We start from the raw sequence: 19,583 nt of genomic DNA on the forward strand, positions 1-19,583 counted from the left end.
TTTTCATTCTTTTTTCTTTATTCTGCTCTGCAGTAGTTATTTCCACTCTTTTATCTTCCAGGTCACTTATCCGTTCTTCTGCCTCAGTTATTCTGCTATTGATCCCATCTAGAGTATTTTTAATTTCATTTATTGTGTTTTTCATCATTGCTTGTTTCATCTTTAGTTCTTCTAGGTCCTTGTTAAATGTTTCTTGCATTTTCTCTATTCTATTTCCAAGACTTTGCATCATCTTTACTATCATTATTATGAATTCTTTTTCAGGTAGACTGCCTATTTCCTCTTCATTTGTTAGGTCTGGTGGGTTTTTACCTTGCTCTTTCATCTGCTGTGTGTTTTTCTGTTTTCTCATTTTGCTTATCTTACTGTGTTTGGGGTCTCCTTTTCACAGGCTGCAGGTTCGTAGTTCCCGTTGTTTTTGGTGTCTGTCCCCAGTGGCTAAAGTTGGTTCAGTGGGTTGTGTAGGCTTCCTGGTGGAGGGGACTAGTGCCTGTGTTCTGGTTGATGAGGCTGGATCTTGTCTTTCTGGTGGGCAGGTCCATGTCTGGTGGTGTGTTTTGGGGTGTTTGTGGACTTATTATGATTTTAGGCAGCCTCTCTGCTAATGGTTGGGGTTGTGTTCCTGTCTTGCTAGTTGTTTGGCATAGGGTGTCCAGCACTGTAGCTTGCTGGTCATTGAGTGAAGCTGGGTGTTGGTGTTGAGATGGAGATCTCTGGGAGATTTTTGCCGTTTGATATTCCATGGAGCTGGGAGGTCTCATGTGGACCAGTGTCCTGACGTTGGCTCTCCCACCTCAGAGGCACAACACTGACTCCTGGCTGCAGCACCAAGAGCCTTTCATTCACACAGCTCAGAATAAAAGGGAGAAAATGTAGAAAGAAAGAAAGAAGATAAAAGAAAAGAAAATAAAGTAAGGTAAAATAAAATAAAGTTATTAAAATTAAAAAATAATTATTAAGAAAAAAAATTAAAAACAAACAAAAATGGATGGATAGAACCCTAGGTCAAATGGTGAAAGCAAAGCTATACAGACAAAATCTCACACAGAAGCATACACATACACACTCACAAAAAGAGGAAAAGGGGAAAAAGTAATAAATCTTGCTCTCAAAGTCCACCTTCTCAATTTGGGATGATTCGTTGTCTATTCAGGTATTCCACAGATGCAGGGTACATCAGGTTGATTGTGGAGATGTAATCCGCTGCTCCTGAGGCTGCTGGGAGAGATTTCCCTTTCTCTTCTTTGTTCGCACAGTTCCCAGGGTTCAGCTTTGGATTTGGCCCTGCCTCTGCGTGTAGGTCGCCAGAGGGTGTCTTTTCTTCATTCAGACAGGACAGGGTTAAAGGAGCCACTGATTCGGGGGCTCTGGCTCACTCAGGCCAGCGGACGGGAGGGGTACGGAGTGCAGGGGGAGCCTGCGGCGGCAGAGACCGGCATGACGTTGCACCAGTGTGAGGCGCACCGTGCGTTCTCCCAGGGAAGTTGTCCCTGGATCCTGGGACCCTGGCAGTGGCGGGCTGCACAGGCTCCCCGGAAGGGGGGTGTGGATAGTGACCTGTGCTCGCACACAGGCTTCTTGGTGGTGGTAGCAGCAGCCTTAGCGTCTCATGCCCGTCTCTGGGGTCCGCGCTGTTAGCCACGGCTCACGCCCGTCTCTGGAGCCCCTTTTAGCAGCGCTCTTAATCCCCTCTCCTCGCGCATCAGGAAACAGGGAAGAAAAAGTCTCTTGCCTCTTTGGCAGGTCCAGACTTTTTCCCGGACTCCCTCCCGACTAGCCGTGGTGCACTAATGCCTTCAGGCTGTGTTCACGCTGCCAGTCCTCTCCCTGCACTCCGACGCGAAGCCCGAGCCTCAGCTCCCAGCCCCGCCTGCCCCAGCGGGTGAGCAGACAAGCCTCTCGGGCTGGTGAGTGCGGGTCGGCACTGATCCTCTGTGCGGTAATCTCTCCGCTTTGCCCTCCACACCCCTGTTGCTGTGCTTTCCTCCGCGGCGCCAAAGCTACGCCACTCCACCACCCGCAGTCTCCGCCCGCATAGGGGCTTCTAGTGTGTGGAAACCTTTCCTCCTTCACTGCTCCCTCCCACTGGTGCAAGTCCTGTCCCTATTCTTTTGTCTCTGTTTATTCTTTTTTCTTTTGCCCTACCCAGGTATGTGGGGAGTTTCTTGCCTTTTGGAAGGTCTGAGGTTTTCTGCCAGCATTCAGTAGGTGTTCTGTAGGAGTTGTTCCACGTATAGATGTATTTCTGATGTATTTGTGGTGAGGAAGGTGATCTCCGCATCTTACTCTTCCACCATCTTCCCCCTCTCTCCCATCTTACTATATTGATTGTGAAGTGTTTACTTAATATCATTGGGATGTCTGTGCATTTTTTCATTCATCATTCAACAAATATTTGTTGAGAACTTGCTATGGGCCAGGCACTGTTATAAACCTTGGGCGTATAGCTGTGAAAACAAGAGGTAAATTTCCTATTCTTGCGTACTTTATATTCTAGCAAAAGAGACAGAACATATATAAAAAAAGCAAATATAAAAAATAATGCTAAGTGATCAGTGTTATAGAGAAAAAAAAGGAAAGGAATAGAAAGTGATGGAGTGTGCTTTTTTCTTTTTTTTTGAGGGAACAGGAGATCTTTTAAACAAAATCCTAGGAGTTGAGAGACGATCTAAGGTGAAAGTGTGAATGAAGGATTAGAAGCAAGATCAAGATAAAGTCCTCTAGATATCTATTAGGAAGGCAGCAGTGAAGTTCTAAGTCATTAATTCAATTCTAAGATAAATCACAGTTTTTCAAAAGAATGTTTGGTAACTTCTTTTTATTTGTATTTATATTTTACTTGTATTTATATTGTATTTATCAATACATGATTGAAACATCTGCAGTATTGCAAGCTAGAAACATATTTTTCATTGAAAAAATTCTTCATCCACTGTTTAAGCAATTTCAGGTTGCCTTTCTAAAATGAACTAGGATTTAATTTTATCATGATTATATTAAGTATGTTAAACTTTGCAACTCATTTAGATTTATGAAGAGAAAGCCACATAATGAATTCTGATATGATTTTACCTAAATTTGGAAGTCAGTTTCTCAAGAAATGGTGAAGTGTTACATTACTTAGCTGGGATCACTAAAAGTCAGCCTGGTTTCTTCAAGAACAAGTGATGCCAGCTAGCTCCATTTCCTTTTTTTTTTTTAACATCTTTATTGGAATATAATTGCTTTACAATGGTGTGTTAGTTTCTGCTTTATAACAAAGTGAATCAGCTATACATATACATATATCCCCATAGCTCCTCCTTCTTGAGTCTCCCTCCCATACTCCCTATCCCACCCCTCTAGGTGGTCACAAAGCACCGAGCTGATCTCCCTGTGCTATGCAGCTGCTTCCCACTAGCTATCTATTCTACATTTGGTAGTGTATATATGTCCATTTCCTTTTTTGACAGAATTGCTAAGTTGGTAGATCAGAAGAAGTGTAGATATAAAACTTATCTGGATTTTGTTAAAGTATTTGAAAGATTCTTTAGACTTGTGAAGTGATATGGGCTTGGTGTGAGTATAGCTATGTTTCTTGATAACTGATAAGGTTTATCTCAGTTTGCCACTTAACAGGTAAACGTTGGCTTGGAGAAAATTTCTGGCAATGTAACTTAGGATCTATTCTTGCCTTATACATTCAACAATTGTACTAGTGACTTAAATAATGAATTAAGTTCTAAGTCAAACTTGATATGTTAGAATAGTGTGTCAGAGCAATAAAATGAAATTTCACAGGAATAAACATAGTTTTATTCTTGGATCAAAAAAAATCAGCTTGCGACAAGGACAAAATATAGAAAACATACATGTGTGGAAACGATTATCGTTTAATGTTGGTAAACACTGTAATGTGGCTGCCAAAATTCTCATCTTGGGCTATGTCATTTGAAGGATTCATGTCTGGAACAAGGGTGATTCATTCTTTGCTCTACTTTGCATTTGCCAGACCATATGCCATTTCCAGTTTTAGGCACTAGACTCTACGTAGGAATGTATCAGGAGAAGAGAAACCAAGGTAGCAAATGAACTTAAAAGAATATTATATGAAGAAATATTGTTAAGAGAAGAGGATACTTTGCCTATTAAAAAGAGATGGGACAAGTGTGAAGGGTAGAAAAGGACAAACACATGAAACCAGATGGATCAGATTTAAGCTAAACATGACTGTAGCTTAGGGATATATTGGTCCAAAGAGTGACTGTTTTAGTTTCCTTAGGCTGCCACAACAAAGTACCACAAACTGTGTGGCTTAAACAACAGAACGTTGTTGTCTTACAGTTCTGGAGGCTAGAAGTCTATGATCAAGGTGTTAGCAGGATTTGTTCCTTTTGAGTGCTATATGGGAGAGTCAGTTCCATGCCTCTCTCCTAGCCTCTGCTGGTTTACTGGCAATCTTTGGCATTCCTTGTCCTGTAGATGCATCACCTTCATCTGTGTCTTCATGTTCACATAGTGTTTTCTGTGTGTGTGTGTGTGTGTATGTGCGTGTGTGTGTGCGTGTGTGTGTGTGTGTGTGTGTATCTCCAAATTTCCCCTTTTTAGTGAGGACACCAGCCATATTGGATTAGGAACCCAGCATACTTCATATGACCTCATCTTAACTAATTACATCTGCAATGAATTCACTTCCCAATAAGGTCACATCCGAGATACTGGGGGCTAGAACTTCAACATGATAATTTTTAGGATATGTGATTCAACCCAGCACAGTGAATAATAGTTGAATGTCCTCCTGGAAATAAAGGCATGAGATTTTGTCTCAGGGTTATTTCTTTCTTTAAACACCAGGATCAAAGAGATAAGATAGGCTGCTTGAAAAATACCTATTACAAATAATTTCTATGATTATGAAGAGGTGGGTAAAAATTAAAGAATCTATAGGATATTTTCTATAGTAAAATCTCTCATATACAACCTCCACTTAATCACTTGCTAGGTAAAACTAGGCTCTCCAGTATCTCTCTCAAACATTCTGATGATGAATGGGTGTGCTGAATCACCATGATTATGGGGGTTCATTTCAAATATGGCTGTTCACTTTTATTCCCTCTAGTTAAGACTTTTTTTTTTGCTTGACAAGATATATTTGCTCCCAAACCTGTACATTCCTGAAATGTCAATATAATTAAGTGACTTAACTATGTGACTTAACTAAATATTACCTAAATTCATATTATTTATGTGGGGAAGAAATAAAGTTGTTGTTTCTATGAAAACAAAGTTCAGCCTTTTGAAATACACCATAAAAGCAAATTTTATTAAAAAAAATATCAAATAAGATGAAGGGAAACAATTGTAAAAACATGAAAAAAAATTTCAAACTGTGAAAGGATGTACATTCATTGCCTCCTAAATGGCCTTTTTCTTCTTTAAAGAAACTGAAGCTTGAAATTTTAGAAGATAAATTATGAGTGTGATTTATGCAAGAAAGATAATAGAGGATTGTAATCAATTGAGACATTCAAAGAAAGGACTTTGACACTACATCAAAAGACAGGAGTTTAAGTCTACCCTTACATCAAAAGACAGGAGTTTAAGTCTACCCTTACACATTTTAAATTAAAGTAAATGTTTATAATATATATTTGTTGTTTTTTTAAAACAGATTCAGTTACTAAGACAGGAGGGGAGAATAGATGTTGTGTAAAGAATTAGCAAGTCTGTCCTTGTTAGTAGTGTTTTGGTGAATATTGAGCTTCTCAGCTTCAGTAGCTAGCAGCAAGAAGCACTGAATCAGGAAGCATAAACTACGTATACAGCATTCCTATCATGCTCTCCTAAAAACAAATGGCAGAATTCTAGCAAACTGTCTTTTGGTGCTTGCCTTTTAGAATGACAGGCTTGGGATCTGAGTCTTAATTGCCTTTAGCTTTATGACTGCTTTTTACTGCATCAACTGTTTGACCAGGCAAAGTGCATTTCAGTGGACAGCTTTACTCCCTTTTGAGAGAAACTGAAAGTCTGGCTGAAACTCCTCACCAACTGAGTTGGTACCATGGTATTCATTTTTTATGAGGCAGTGTGCTCCTTCATTAGGTCAGCTCCGTTTGACATTTCTGGGCTAGAAATACATTTCTGGTATTACCCTTAAAAGTTACACAATGAGTTTTAATTAAATTGTCTGCTTGCTTTTGATAAAACTGATTAGAATAGTGATAAGAGCAATCACTATTTAGAATCCTATTTAACAAACACTTCCCATTTATCTAATCTCTAAGGAGAATTTAGGCTATTTGTCTAGTGCAATCCATTTGATATCAGGATTTGTTACAGCCATTCTGTAATCAATCAAGTGCTCCTAATACAATGAATGAGATGAAAAATAATGCTAACACTTGTGTGGTGCCCATTACTTCCAGAACCGGTTATTGTGCTTTATTAACTCACTCAATCTTCCTTGCCACTTTAAGAGGTAGGTACCATTATTATCACCATTTTTTTCAGATGAGGGAACTGAGGCATAAAGAGATTAAATAACTTGTCCAAGATCATAAAACAGGCAAATAGTAGAACTGGGCTTATTAACATCACAATTTCATAAATTACCTGTTATGATATGTGGAGCTAGAGAAATCCTCAAAATAGAGTTTGGTTTAAAAATGGTTACCACCTTGCTAAGAAACTGTATAAATAAATATCGCTGATAAGTTCTTTTTCAAACTCACTAAGCATCATTCACTATGGATAAGGAAACGTGATTATGCTTTAGTTTTATTAAATATTTCAGTGATGATTAACTGATGAGGGAGCTGGTGTCAGATGGTCTGGAGGTCTTTTCAAGCTGAAATTCTTCTTGCTGTTTTCTCATGTCCATTCCATATGCTTCTTTCCTCACATGTAGATATTATTACAGTAGTGAATCAAATGCTTTTGATGGGTAGTGTGCTGTATCCCTCAAATGTATTTTAGCTGAGGAAGGTTGAAAGCTACTGAAATGTATTGTTCTCTGTTATTTTCCTAAATCTTTTGATGACTGTTCATTTACATATTGCTTAGTGGCATTATATTTAGAGCATTGCTTAAGAAGTTGCTATTTTATTTTATTAAAAAAATTTTTTTTTAACATCTTTATTGGGGTATAATTGCTTTACAATGGTGTGTTAGTTTCTGCTTTATAACAAAGTGAATCAGTTATACATATACATATGTTCCCATATCTCTTCCCTCTTGCGTCTCCATCCCTCCCACCCTCCCTATCCCACCCCTCCAGGCGGTCACAAAGCACCAGCTGATCTCCCTGTGCTATGCGGCTGCAAGAAGTTGTTATTTTAAATCTTTTAATCTGTACGTATACCATGAAGCCATGTAGAAGCTGGTAATGAAGAAGACTGTATGAAATCTGGAATTCATGAATACCACAGTTCTGGTTATCTATGTAACAACCAGCCCCCCCCCCAGCATATAGTGACTTAAAATAACAATTTTTTACTATTTCCCATGATTCTATGGTTGACTGGGCTCAATTGATAGGTTCTCAGTTAGGATCTCTTATGCGGTTACGTTCAGCTAGTAGCTGGGGCCAAGTTATCTGAAAGCTCCACTGGGTGGACTATACAAGATGGATTTTTTCTTGCACGTATCTAGTGCATTTGAGCTCGCTAGCTTCTCTCTTTCCATCCTGCATCTCATCTTCCAGCTTCTCCACATGGCTTGGGCTTCTTGTTGCTCAGTGGTGCAGGGTGCTCAAATTTCTAACATGGGGCCTGACTTTCAAGATGCACAAAGTGGACTCTTCTAGGCCAATTAAAGACTATGCTAAAACTAATGTTTTATCACTTCCACTGTATTATATTGGTTAAAGTAGTTTAGGGCCTGATCAGATTCAAGGAGGTGGAGAAATAGATTCCACAACCCAATGGGGGAGTACTAAGATCATATTTCACAAGAGCATGTAGAATGGGAGCTACTGTTGTAGCCATCTTAAGAAATATGATCTGCCACAAGAACTATGGTGCCTAATCAGACATGCTTTGCATGTGACAACAGGGAGATAATAATACAAATATGTTGAAATGTGCCTGTACTTCACTTAACCAGCCACGTGACTTGCTTACATTCAAGATCATAAATTTTGGAGAGTCTAACAAGAATGGTCAAAAATTCCTGATTAGTCATCTTCCATTATCCAATCCTTCCCACTCACAGAAGACTGGAATGGATATCTTTGGGAGTCTATCAAGAATGGACCAAAATTTCTAATTGGTCTGCTTCCCTTTTTACCTAATCTTTCCATCTTAGAGGAAGCTGGGCACAGGAGCTTAGGCTCCTGTGTGTGGTAGAGAGTCAGTATCTACATGTGGAATTCAAATCAAACCTATAGCATCCTAGTCAAATTAAAGGGACAAATGGGTAGAAACACAGGAAACCATGCAGGACAATAAGGACTAAAGTTCAAGAGTAGGAAGGAAGGCCTAAAAAAATTCTGAGTTGAAAGATTAGTAATCCAAATAATCTTATACTAAAATTTGTAATGTTAGGATAGGTCTTATTCTGCTTATAAACAGAATTGGTTCAAGATGTTGGGTTGGGGTTAAGATAGAAGGTGAGGGCTTGCCCCAGCTAGGAGGAGAGGCCAGAGAGAATACCAGGGAGGAACTGACATTCCAAATATTGAGTTTTCTACCTCACAACTTCTACAGCAATTGATGACTGACTTGTTAAAAGTCAGAGAAAGACTCAAAACTACTATCAATCATTTTGTTAAGTAACTAAAATATTCATAGGATGCTTTTTATAGATGGTCCATATAATTTTGATAAGCTAAACAGTAGGATATAAAAGTATAAATACAATTTATTGTTTGTTTTATTTATACATTTTTTGTTTCCAGTAACCTGAATTTTCTAAGAACAAAGTTTTACATGTGAAGATAATGTGAATAACATGTACACTTGTGAATATCCTTGATTGCACTATTTTCTACAACTATTGTTAGAACAGTACCAATCTGCATTACTGAAAAAAAAATGAACTTAGTTTTGGTTGATTTAGTTCTGATGATTTTATTATCTTGATAAGTGATGAAATCATATCAATGCATGATATGGTTGATTTTTATACAACTGTTTGTGAGACTAATCAAAAAAAAAAAAAAACAGGGCAATTTAGTTTTTGAGTTTAAACCCAAACCAAAGTTTCAAATTCCTACAGAGGAAGTACTTTCTGAATAGGACTGGAATTGTTCTAGCCAAAGAGAAGTGTTGAATAATGATGAGTTTTTCTTAAGCTCAGCTAATCTATTTTTATATATAACATAGTGAATGAGAATCAAATGATGTCTTCTGGGAAAAATGGCAATAGCAATAAGTGGCTATATACATTTAAAGAGTAGCATTTGCATTTGGATAGAACTGTTTTTCAAGTAATGTGGATCATTAGCTAATATTTCAGTTAATTAATTAGAAAATTGTGAATGAAAAACTCTGGTTTTAAAACCTAAGGACAGAAACCTGAATCTAGCCTTCTCCCCATTAAACTTTTTATATATGAAACAGCATGAAGTAATTAAAGACAAAATGATTCACAAAATAATTACAGTATCTTACCTTAGGGAAAAGTAATAAGAGGACTTATTTAAGTACTGAGGCTATTAAGAGTGTGCATGCCAAAGAAGTAAACCCAAGTATAGTTAACTCGGTTACAAAAACATTATCCTCAAAAATGAAGAGAATATGGGTGTATATATATGTTATATATATATATATATAGTATATTATATGTAATAGTAGAATTAATAAATTTTAACAGTTTATATTTTTAAAAGCCTATATATGAAGACTTTATTGTGATATTGAAAAAGTATTTGAAAGCATTATATCACTTTTACATTTTATTTATTTATATCTTCTACTAATGAATATGTGATTATACTTGAGCACTGTTACTATTTTTCACTTTGATTTTTTAATAGGTTTTATTTTTTAGAGCAGTTTTACATTTTGTGGTTTTTATATAAAATTTCTCTATTTTACAAAATTTTAACTAAAAAGGCTACATTTACGTTACCAGAGAAGTTCTTAAAAGTTTCTCAAGTTTTATAACTTTTGTTTTATCTACTTTACTTAGAATTTATATCCTGACTATTTCTGAAAATATTTGAAGTGACTTATGAGATTAGGCATAATGCAAAATAAGGCAATTAGGAATAGAATGAAAAGATATCATCTAAATATAGCACAGGGAATGAGGTGAATAGACACCCAAAATGAGGTGATTGTTAGAATTGGGGCACTGATCTTGGGTCTAACTTTCCTGTCAGCCAAGACAAAGAGGAAAAACTCATGGATGTATAGAGTTTTAATTTCTGAATAGAGAAAGCATTTAGATATTAGGATTTAAAAAAAATTGGGCCTAAACTCAAGTTGTATTTTGATAACTTAAGAGATACTGTGTAAGGTACAGAGCAGTAGTATTGCTTCATTTAAGACAAACACACTTATTCTGTTCAAATATAATCATAAAATCCTATGCCTTTGTTTAATGCTTTCTTTAGCTGGTTAATTTGAAAAGTCATACATGTGTATGGAAATAAAATTTTAATAACATAACATTAGAAGTTAAAGTATCTTTAGTATCTTTACTTTCTCTCGCCTCCTATCCCTTCCTCAGAAGTAGCAGCTTTTGACATTCTGTTTCAGGCTCTCGCTGTGGATATCTCTCTAACTCTAAATGATATGGTCACACTTTATTTTTTGATTATCAAGTTAAGCAGTATTGATACTTTCTACTATTGGTAAAGAATGGAGCTTATTTACTCTGCCAACATTTTCTCCTCACTCTTTCTCCCGTCTTTATTAGTCATATTATTATATTTTAATTCTTTATTGAGAAGACTTAAAAGTTTAAATTGTACTTAAATTTGTATTTCCTGATCCATCCACTTAAGGCAGTATCTCGTGATTCCTCTCAAACAAAAAGAGATAATCAATGCTGTCACAGTTCCCTCCTTCTTTCTTCTCTTTTTCCAGTTTTGCCAGCTCTATCCTACTTATCCATAATTAGTGTTTAAACTATAGAAGTTAAAAACTGATGGCTGGGGGGCCAAATCTAGGTGTTCAGAAGTATTATGTTTGACCCACATGGTGACTATTTTTAAAGGAAATTGAATTAATAGCTAATATTTCATATGAATGAATTTCATATGAATTCATATGAATTTTCTTTATATGAATATTCTTCATATAATATTCTTTATTTTTCATATGAATATTCTTTATTTTTTCATATGAATATTCTTTATTTTTCTTCTCTAGAAAAATGGAAGAAGACCTGGTGCTATTGGGCCACATTTCTGCATGGTTGTAATTGATTGAAGCAGAGTAATAACTGTCCCCTTTAGATGACGCTTATGTTCATTTCTTCCCAGTTGCTTTGATGAATTTACTTTACCCTCCTGTCCCTGTCAGCAACTGAGTTTGTGTGTGGCCTTTAGCTTGCAGTATTTTGTCTTATTCTGTAGTTATCATTAAACGATCCATGCTTTGTTTATAAAATGATTCTGTTCTAAGTTCTGGGGTACTTCCTTGTCTTTTTCTGTTACCTTTTTATTTTTTTTGAAAAAAACATTTCACTACTTTTTTTTTTTTTTTTTTTTTTTTTGCCGTACATGGGCCTCTCACTGTTGTGGCCTCTCCTGTTGCAGAGCACAGGCTCCAGACGCGCAGGCTCAGCGGCCATGGCTCAGGGGTCCAGCCGCTCCGTGGCATGTGGGATCCTCCCGGACCGGAGCACGAATCCGTGTCCCCTGCATCGGCAGGCGGACTCTCAACCACTGCGCCACCAGGGAAGCCCTCACCAATCACTTTTTATTTAAGCATGAACACTTTGTTATTTTCTGAATGCAATTTATCATTGTAGATTATTCTTGTTGTCCAGATATGAGGGAAATAATCAAAACTCCTCTGATTAGAGGGCTCTTCTAACCGTTTTCAGTTTTCCTCTAATTTACTGAATTATGTTTCCTCGAAAATCAGTTGCTGTCATTGTTCATTTTCATCCACTTTTCTTGTATTAATTGATTAGTTTTGGTTGTTCTTTCATATTTGCGAATGCAAGACTATGACTGGATTAATATCACTGATTCATTGTCTCTTCTCACCAACTCCTTTTCAGTTTTTTTCTTGGCCCCTTCCTCCTCTGCTGCTTCACAATTAACTACATGGGGCGCCGCAGGGCTCAGTTCTCCCTTGTCATCTACACACCTGTTCCCCAGGTGATTTCATGCATTCCCATGGCTTTAAATAGCAAGTGTGCCAAGGTCACTCATTGCTTAAAATCTTCCAGTAGTTTCTTATTGTGTTTATAATAAAGCTAAACTCTACTCTGTCGTAAAGAGCCCCACATTATCTGGCTCTGGCTTCCTCTTTGATCTCACTTGTACCCCTTTCCCCTCATCTAGCATATTATAGGAAGTATAGCCTTCTTCCTGTTTTCTCAAGCATAGTAGTCTAATTCTTACTCTAGGACTTTATAATTACTGTTAAGTCTTCCTAGAATGTGCTCCTTTTGTTCACCTGTGGTTATTTAGGACTCAGCTTTGGTGCCAAAGCTTTTGGTGCCTCTCTTTTCAGAGAGGTCATTCCTGGATACCTCATCTAAGATGGCTTCCAAGTCTCTTGCACTCAAATGGTAATTCACTATGTGGCACTTATTATAATTCTGATATTTTTCATGTTCATTTAAAAATGTATAGTCATTCCTTGTTATTGGTTCCAGGATCCACACAGATACCCAACTCCGAGGATGCTCAAGTCCTTTATATAAAATGGCATAGTATTTGCCTATAACCTATGCACATCCTCCCATATAGTTTAAATCATCTCTAGATTACTTATAATACCTAGTGCAATGTAAATGCTGTGGTACATAGTTGTAAATACAATGTAAATGCTATGTAAATAGCTGTCAGTGAGAGGCAAATTCAAGTTCTGTTTTTTGGAACTTTCTGGGTTTTTTGGGGAATATTTTTGATCCGCTGTTAATTGAATTCACAGATGCAGAACCCAAGGGTATGGAGGGCCAACTGCATTTATGTCTTTTACACATGAATTAAAGTGCTGTGAGAGCACAGACTCAGTCCAAGTTGTCTTCTGTTGTATCCATAGTCCTTAGAAAAGGTTACTCTTCCAGTTCTCAATACACCTGTACGTTTCATCTCTTTTCTGCTTTGTTATAAGATTCAGGGAAATTAGGAAGAGAAAAAAGTCTGTTTGCTCAGGATGCCATCTTGAACCAGAGGAGCCATTAAGAAAAGTTTAAAATTAAAAAAAAAAAAAAGTGACCAAATGAATAGTGAGTTCAGAAGAAAAAAACAATCTTCTTTATGATTCTGCTTTTTGGTCTCTAAGTAGAAGATAAATACAGTATAGGTCATTTTTAAGTTCAAGTCTACATTGCAATTTTTCTTTCATATGTAAAAGTTCAGGAAAGATAGCTATAAAAAGATATGTAAAAATGATTATCTGGGGGCTTCCCTGGTGGCGCAGTGGTTATGAGTCCGCCTGCCGATGCAGGGGACACAGGTTCGTGCCCCGGTCCGGGAAGATCCCACATGCCGCGGAGCAAATGGGCCCATGAGCCATGGCCACTGAGCCTGCGCATCCGGAGCCTGTGCTCCGCAACGGGAGAGGCCACAACAGTGAGAGGTCCGCATACAGCAAAAAAAAAAAAAAAAAAAGATTATCTGGGTAATAACGGGAAAATTTTACTCTCAACTTCTCCAAAGTGATTTTATAAAAGTTATCTCTGGTAATTAAATCTAGTTTTATTTTCTCAGATTCCTGTTAGAGAACTTTTCAGTAAAGAATGACAATCAGCAAGAAAACATTAGTTTCTGGTGTACAACAAAGTGATTCAATTATATATTATTTTCCATATTCTTGTCCCTTATGGTTTATTACAGGATATTGAATATAGTTCCCTGTGCTATACAGTAGGACCTTGTTGTTCATCCATTCCATATATAATAGTTTACATCTGCTAGTCCCAAACTCCCAATCCAACCCTCTCCCACCCCCCTCCCCCTTGGCGACCATATGTCTGTTCTCTGTGTCTGTGAGTCTGCTTCTATTTCATAGGTAAGTTCATTTATGTCACATTTTAGATGCCACATATAAGTGATATCATATGGTATTTATCTTTCTGTTTTGACTTACTTCACTTAGTATGATAATCTCTAGGTCCATCCATGTAGCTGTAAATGGCATTATTTCATTCCTTTTTATGGCTGAGTAATATTCCATTGTATATAATGTATACCACATCTTCTTTATCCATTCATCTGTTGAGAGACATTGAGGTAGTTACCATGTCTTGGTTACTGTAAAGAGTGCTGCTGTGAACATATGTATGCATGTATCTTTTTTTTTTTTTTTTTGCTGTACGCGGGCCTCCCACTGCCGTGGCCTCTCCCGTTGTGGAGCACAGGCTCTGGACGTGCAGGCTCATTGGCCATGGCTCACAGGCCTAGCTGCTCTGCGGCATGAGGGATCCTCCTGGACTGGGGCATGAACCTGCATCCCCTGCATCAGCAGGCGGACTCTCAACCACTGCACCACCAGGGAAGCCTGCATGTATCTTTTTAAATTATAGTTTTATCTGGATACATGCCCAGGAGTGGGATTGCTGAATTATATGGCAACTTTATTTTTAGTTTTTTAAGGAACCTCCATACTGTTCTCCAAAGTGGCTGCACCAAGTTACATTCCCACCAATAGTGTAAGAGAGTTCCCTTTTTTCCACACCCTCTTCAGCCTTTGTTATTTGTAGACTTTTTAATGATGGCCATTCTGAGCGGTGTGAAGTGGTACCTCCTTGTAGTTTTGATTTGCATTTCTCTAATAATGAGGTGTTGAACATCTTTTCATGTGCCTCTTGGCCATCTGTATGTCTTCCTTGGAGAAATGTCTATTTACGTTTTCTGCCCATTTTTCGATTGGGTTGTTTTTGTTGTTGTTGTTATTGAGTTGTATGAGCTCTTTGTATATTTTGGAAATTAAGCCCTTGTCTGTGGCATCATTTGCAAATATTTTCTCCCAGTTCATAGGTTGTCTTTTTGTTTTGTTTATGGTTTCCTTTCCTGTGCAAAAGCTTATAAGTTTGATAAGATCCCATTTGCTTATTTTTGCTCTTATTTCTATTGCCTTGCAAGACTGACCTAAGAAAACGTTGCTACAATTTATGTCAGAGAATGTTTTGTCTATGTTCTAGGAGTTTTATGGTGTCATGTCTTATATTTAAGTCCTTAAGCCATTTTGAGTTTATTTTTCTGTATGGTGTGAGGGTGTGTTAGGGTGTGTTCTAACTTCATTGATTTACATGTGGCTGTCCAACTTTCCCAACCCCACTCACTGAGGACACTGTCTTTTCCCTATTGTATATTCTTGCCTCCTTTGTCAAAGATAACTGACCGTAGGTATGTGGGTTTATTTCTGGGCTCTTTATTCTGTTGCACTGATCCATATGTCTGTTTTTTTGCCAATATCACACTGTTTTCATTACTGTCGCTTTGTATTATTGTCTCAATTCTGGGAAGGTTATGCCTCTGCTTTGTTCTTTTTCCTCAGGATTGCTTTGGCAATTCTGGGTCTTTCATGGTTCCATATAAATTTTAGGATTATTTGTTCTAGTTCTGTGAAAAATGTCATGGGTAATTTGATAGGAATCACATTGAATCTGTAGATTGCTTTGGGTAGTTTGGCCATTTTAACAATATTAATTCTTCCAATCCAAGAACATGGGAAATCTTTCCATTTCTTTAAATAATCTTCAATTTCATTTATCAATGTTTTATAGTTCTCAGAGTATAAGTCTCTCACCTCTTCAGTCAGGTATTTTATTTTTTATTGATGTGATTTTAAAAGGAATTGTTTTTTTGTTTGTTTGTTTGTTTGTTTTGCGGTACGTGGGCCTCTCACTGTTGTGGCCTCTCCCATTGCAGAGCACAGGCTCCGGACACACAGACTCAGCGGCCATGGCCCACGGGCCCAGCCGCTCCGCGGCATGCGGGATCCTTCCAAACCGGGGCACAAACCTGTGTCCCCTGCATCGGCAGGCGGACTCTCAACCACTGCGCCACCAGGGAAGCCCAAAAGCAATTGTTTTTTTACATTCCCTTTTTGATATTTCATTGTTAGTGTAAAGAAATGCAACCAATTTTCTGTATGTTAATCTTGTGTCCTGCTACCTTGCTGAATTCATTTATCAGGTCTAGTAGTTTTTGTGTGGAATCTTTAGGGTTTTTTATATACAGTATCATGTCATCTGCATATAGTGACACTTTTACCTCTTCCCTTCCAATTTGGAAGCCTTTTATTTCTTTTTCTTGTCTGATTGCTATGGCTAGAACTTCCAGTACTATGTTGAATAGAAGTGGTGAGAGCAGGCATCCTTGTCTTGTTCCAGATTTTAGAAGGAAGACTTTCAGCTTTTCACTGTTGAGTATTATGTTGGCTGTGAGTTTGTCATAAATAATAACTTTTATTATGTTGAGCTATGTTCCTCCTATACCCACTTTGGTAAGAGTTATTATCGTGAATGGATGTTGAATTTTATCACATGCTTTTTCTACATCTATTGATATGATCATATGGTTTTTGTCTTTTCTTTGGTTGATGTGGTGTATCACATTGATTGATTTGCATATGTTGAACCATCCTTGTGACCCTGGCATGAATCCAACTTGTTTGTGGTATATGATCTTTTTTATGTGTTATTGGACTTGGTTTGCTAATATTTTATTGAGTTATTGCATTTATATTCATCAAATATATTAGCCTGTACTTTTCTTTTTTGGTAGTGTCATTGTCTGATTTTGGTATCAGGGTGATGGTGGCTTCATAGAATGACTTTGGGAGTGTTCCCTGCTCTTCAGACTTTTGGAAGAGTTTGAAAAGGATTGGTATAAGTTCTTCTTTGTATGTTTTGTAGAATTCCCCAGTGAAGCCATCTGGTCCTGGACTTTTGTTTGCAGGGAATTTTATTTTTTTATTACAGATTCTATTTCACTTCTAGTGGTCAGTCTGTTCAAATTATCTATTTCTTCTTGGTTCATTTTTGGTGGGCTGTATATTTCTAGAAGTTTGTCCATTTCTTCTAGGTTGTCCTATTTGTTGGCATATAATTGTTCATAGTATTCTCTTATGGTTTTTTGTATTTCTTTCTGTAGTATCAGTTGTGATTTCTCCTCTTTCGTTTCTTATTTTGTTTATTTGGGTTCTCATTATGAGCACTTTTGTATAAGTTTTATTTTGTAAATATTTTTTTAAAAAAACACTTTTTATTGAATAAATACCTGGTAATGAAATTACTGGCTCATGGGGTAGGTATATGTTTACTTTTGAAATAAATTGTCAGACCTTTTTCCAAAGTGCTTGAATCATTTTACATTCCTGCCAACAAGGTATGAAAATTCTGGTTACTCCACATCCTCACCAACATTTGGTGCTGTCAGTATTTTTGATCTTAGCCATTCTCATGTGTGTTTAGTAATATTTTATTGTAGTTTTAATTTGCATTTACCTAATTATTAATTATGTTGAGCATCTTTCCATGTACTCATTGTCCATTTGCATATCTTTTGTGAAGTATCTGTTTAAATCATTGCCCATATTTAATTTTTTTCTAGAACCATTTTAGTCCCCATTTTATTGCTCAACTTGAAATATATTTGTTTTATCCTTGAATTTAAAAAGAAATTTAGGCTTATTAGTTTCAAGATTATGAGTAGAGAGAAGAATCTTAACATATCTGTGGAACTTGCATCTGTGGAAGCATGATTTTGTGGTCTTTTGGAGAGCCTGAAATCCCCATGTACAGTTGCCAGAATTATTGGACTATTCCTTTGAGTGTGGTGATAATTTCAATAAAAATATTCCACAACTTCCCTTTTGGAAACATATTTTTAGACTTTTAAAAAGGCTTATCTTAATTAGCAAATATATAATTATGTGTTCCTAAAAAAGCCCAACAACTCTGTAATCAGTAAATGAGCTACTGCTGAATCTAAGAAAGAAGTACCTGAACCAGTGTTTTCTTGTACCAAGAATTTTTCTCATCAATGCATATTGGTACTTGTTTTCTGATAGAATGCCGAGAGAAGACTTCTGTAGAGTTTTTAGACATCGTCTATACTTTAAAGAAACTGCTTGCCCTACTTCAAAATATAACATGGGTATTTTTTCCCTCCTCCTCCTCCTTTTTCTTCCTTTTCTAATAGTAATAATGATAATAATAACTGTTATTATAATTATAATAGAAACTAATAGTTATCAGCTGCTCACTATCCATCAAATAATGTGCTATATGTTTAAAAATATTATGTTATTGTGTTGTATGAGATAGACATTAATTAGCCATGATTTTATAAATGAGGACCCTTAATAAAGGGTAAGTAGTTATTTGTCTGAAGTCATAGAGCTGATAAGTGATGTAATTGGAACCTGAATCTAGCTTTTTCTGCCCCTTATCAACTGTGATGTGCTGCTTTGGAGATCACAGACTCATGAACTTTTGGAATATAAAACGTAATTAGTTGTAAGTTATACTTGTGTAAGTTATTGTGATGGGTATCAGGCGTCTTCTATAGGACATTTTATATGAGTGTTCGTGTCTTTTAGGAGCACCAAAATCTTAACTCAATTATCAATTGCAGTCCATCTGGTGTAGGCATATAGTTATAAGGATATCTGAAAGAATTATTTAGTTCAAAGACATAAATATAGCAAATAGGATTACCTAAGAATGAGTACACTATATAGCAAATGGAATATATAACAGTACAGAGCACCTACTATGTGATTGGTGTTGCGTTAGACAAAGTTGAATAGGTAATGAATCCTTGCCCAATGAGCTTACAATATAATGAATGTTACTAAGTTGTGCGCAGAGAATATCTTTATAATATAGTTAAGTGCTATGATAATGACATGCAACAGACTACACATCCTACATCCTTGGTGTTTTAGAGAGTATCTTTTAGTCCCTGCTTGCTAAGACATGGGTGAAATTTGTGGTTAGGATTTCCTGAGGGAAATGTTCACTGATTTTGATTTTGCATTTTATGGTCTGCATACCTAATCTTATTCGGCACTGAAGTGCAGCTAATACTAATATCAGAGACTTCTCTTTTGTCACTACTATGCAAAATTCAGAATTTTTTAAAATATTGATTCTTAAATATTAAGTCTATCTCTTAGGAGAAAAAACACAAAATCCTGATTCTTTTTCTCCACAGCCTTTCAAACCCTACCCTTACTGAGGGTTGGTTGTTCTTTTTGCTCTAAACTGCTGAGAAATTTGTATCTTTACATGAGCAGAAACTAAGGCAGAGAATGATCCTGGGGAGTAAGCGGCATAGAGAATATGAAATACTTAGATTTGTTATTGGATTTCATTGGAATGAAGGGCAATGAAACATACCTTTGTATCTAAAAATGAGAAGCTAACAATCCTTATGTTGCCTATGGTTTATTTTGGGTGCTTGGGAATTTACTATCATAAAGTAATTTAAAAGGATGGAAAATGCAAGGGTGGTGAGGTTG

This window comes from Lagenorhynchus albirostris, chromosome 1 (assembly GCF_949774975.1).
Source record: "Lagenorhynchus albirostris chromosome 1, mLagAlb1.1, whole genome shotgun sequence".
Lineage (NCBI taxonomy): Eukaryota > Metazoa > Chordata > Mammalia > Artiodactyla > Delphinidae > Lagenorhynchus > Lagenorhynchus albirostris.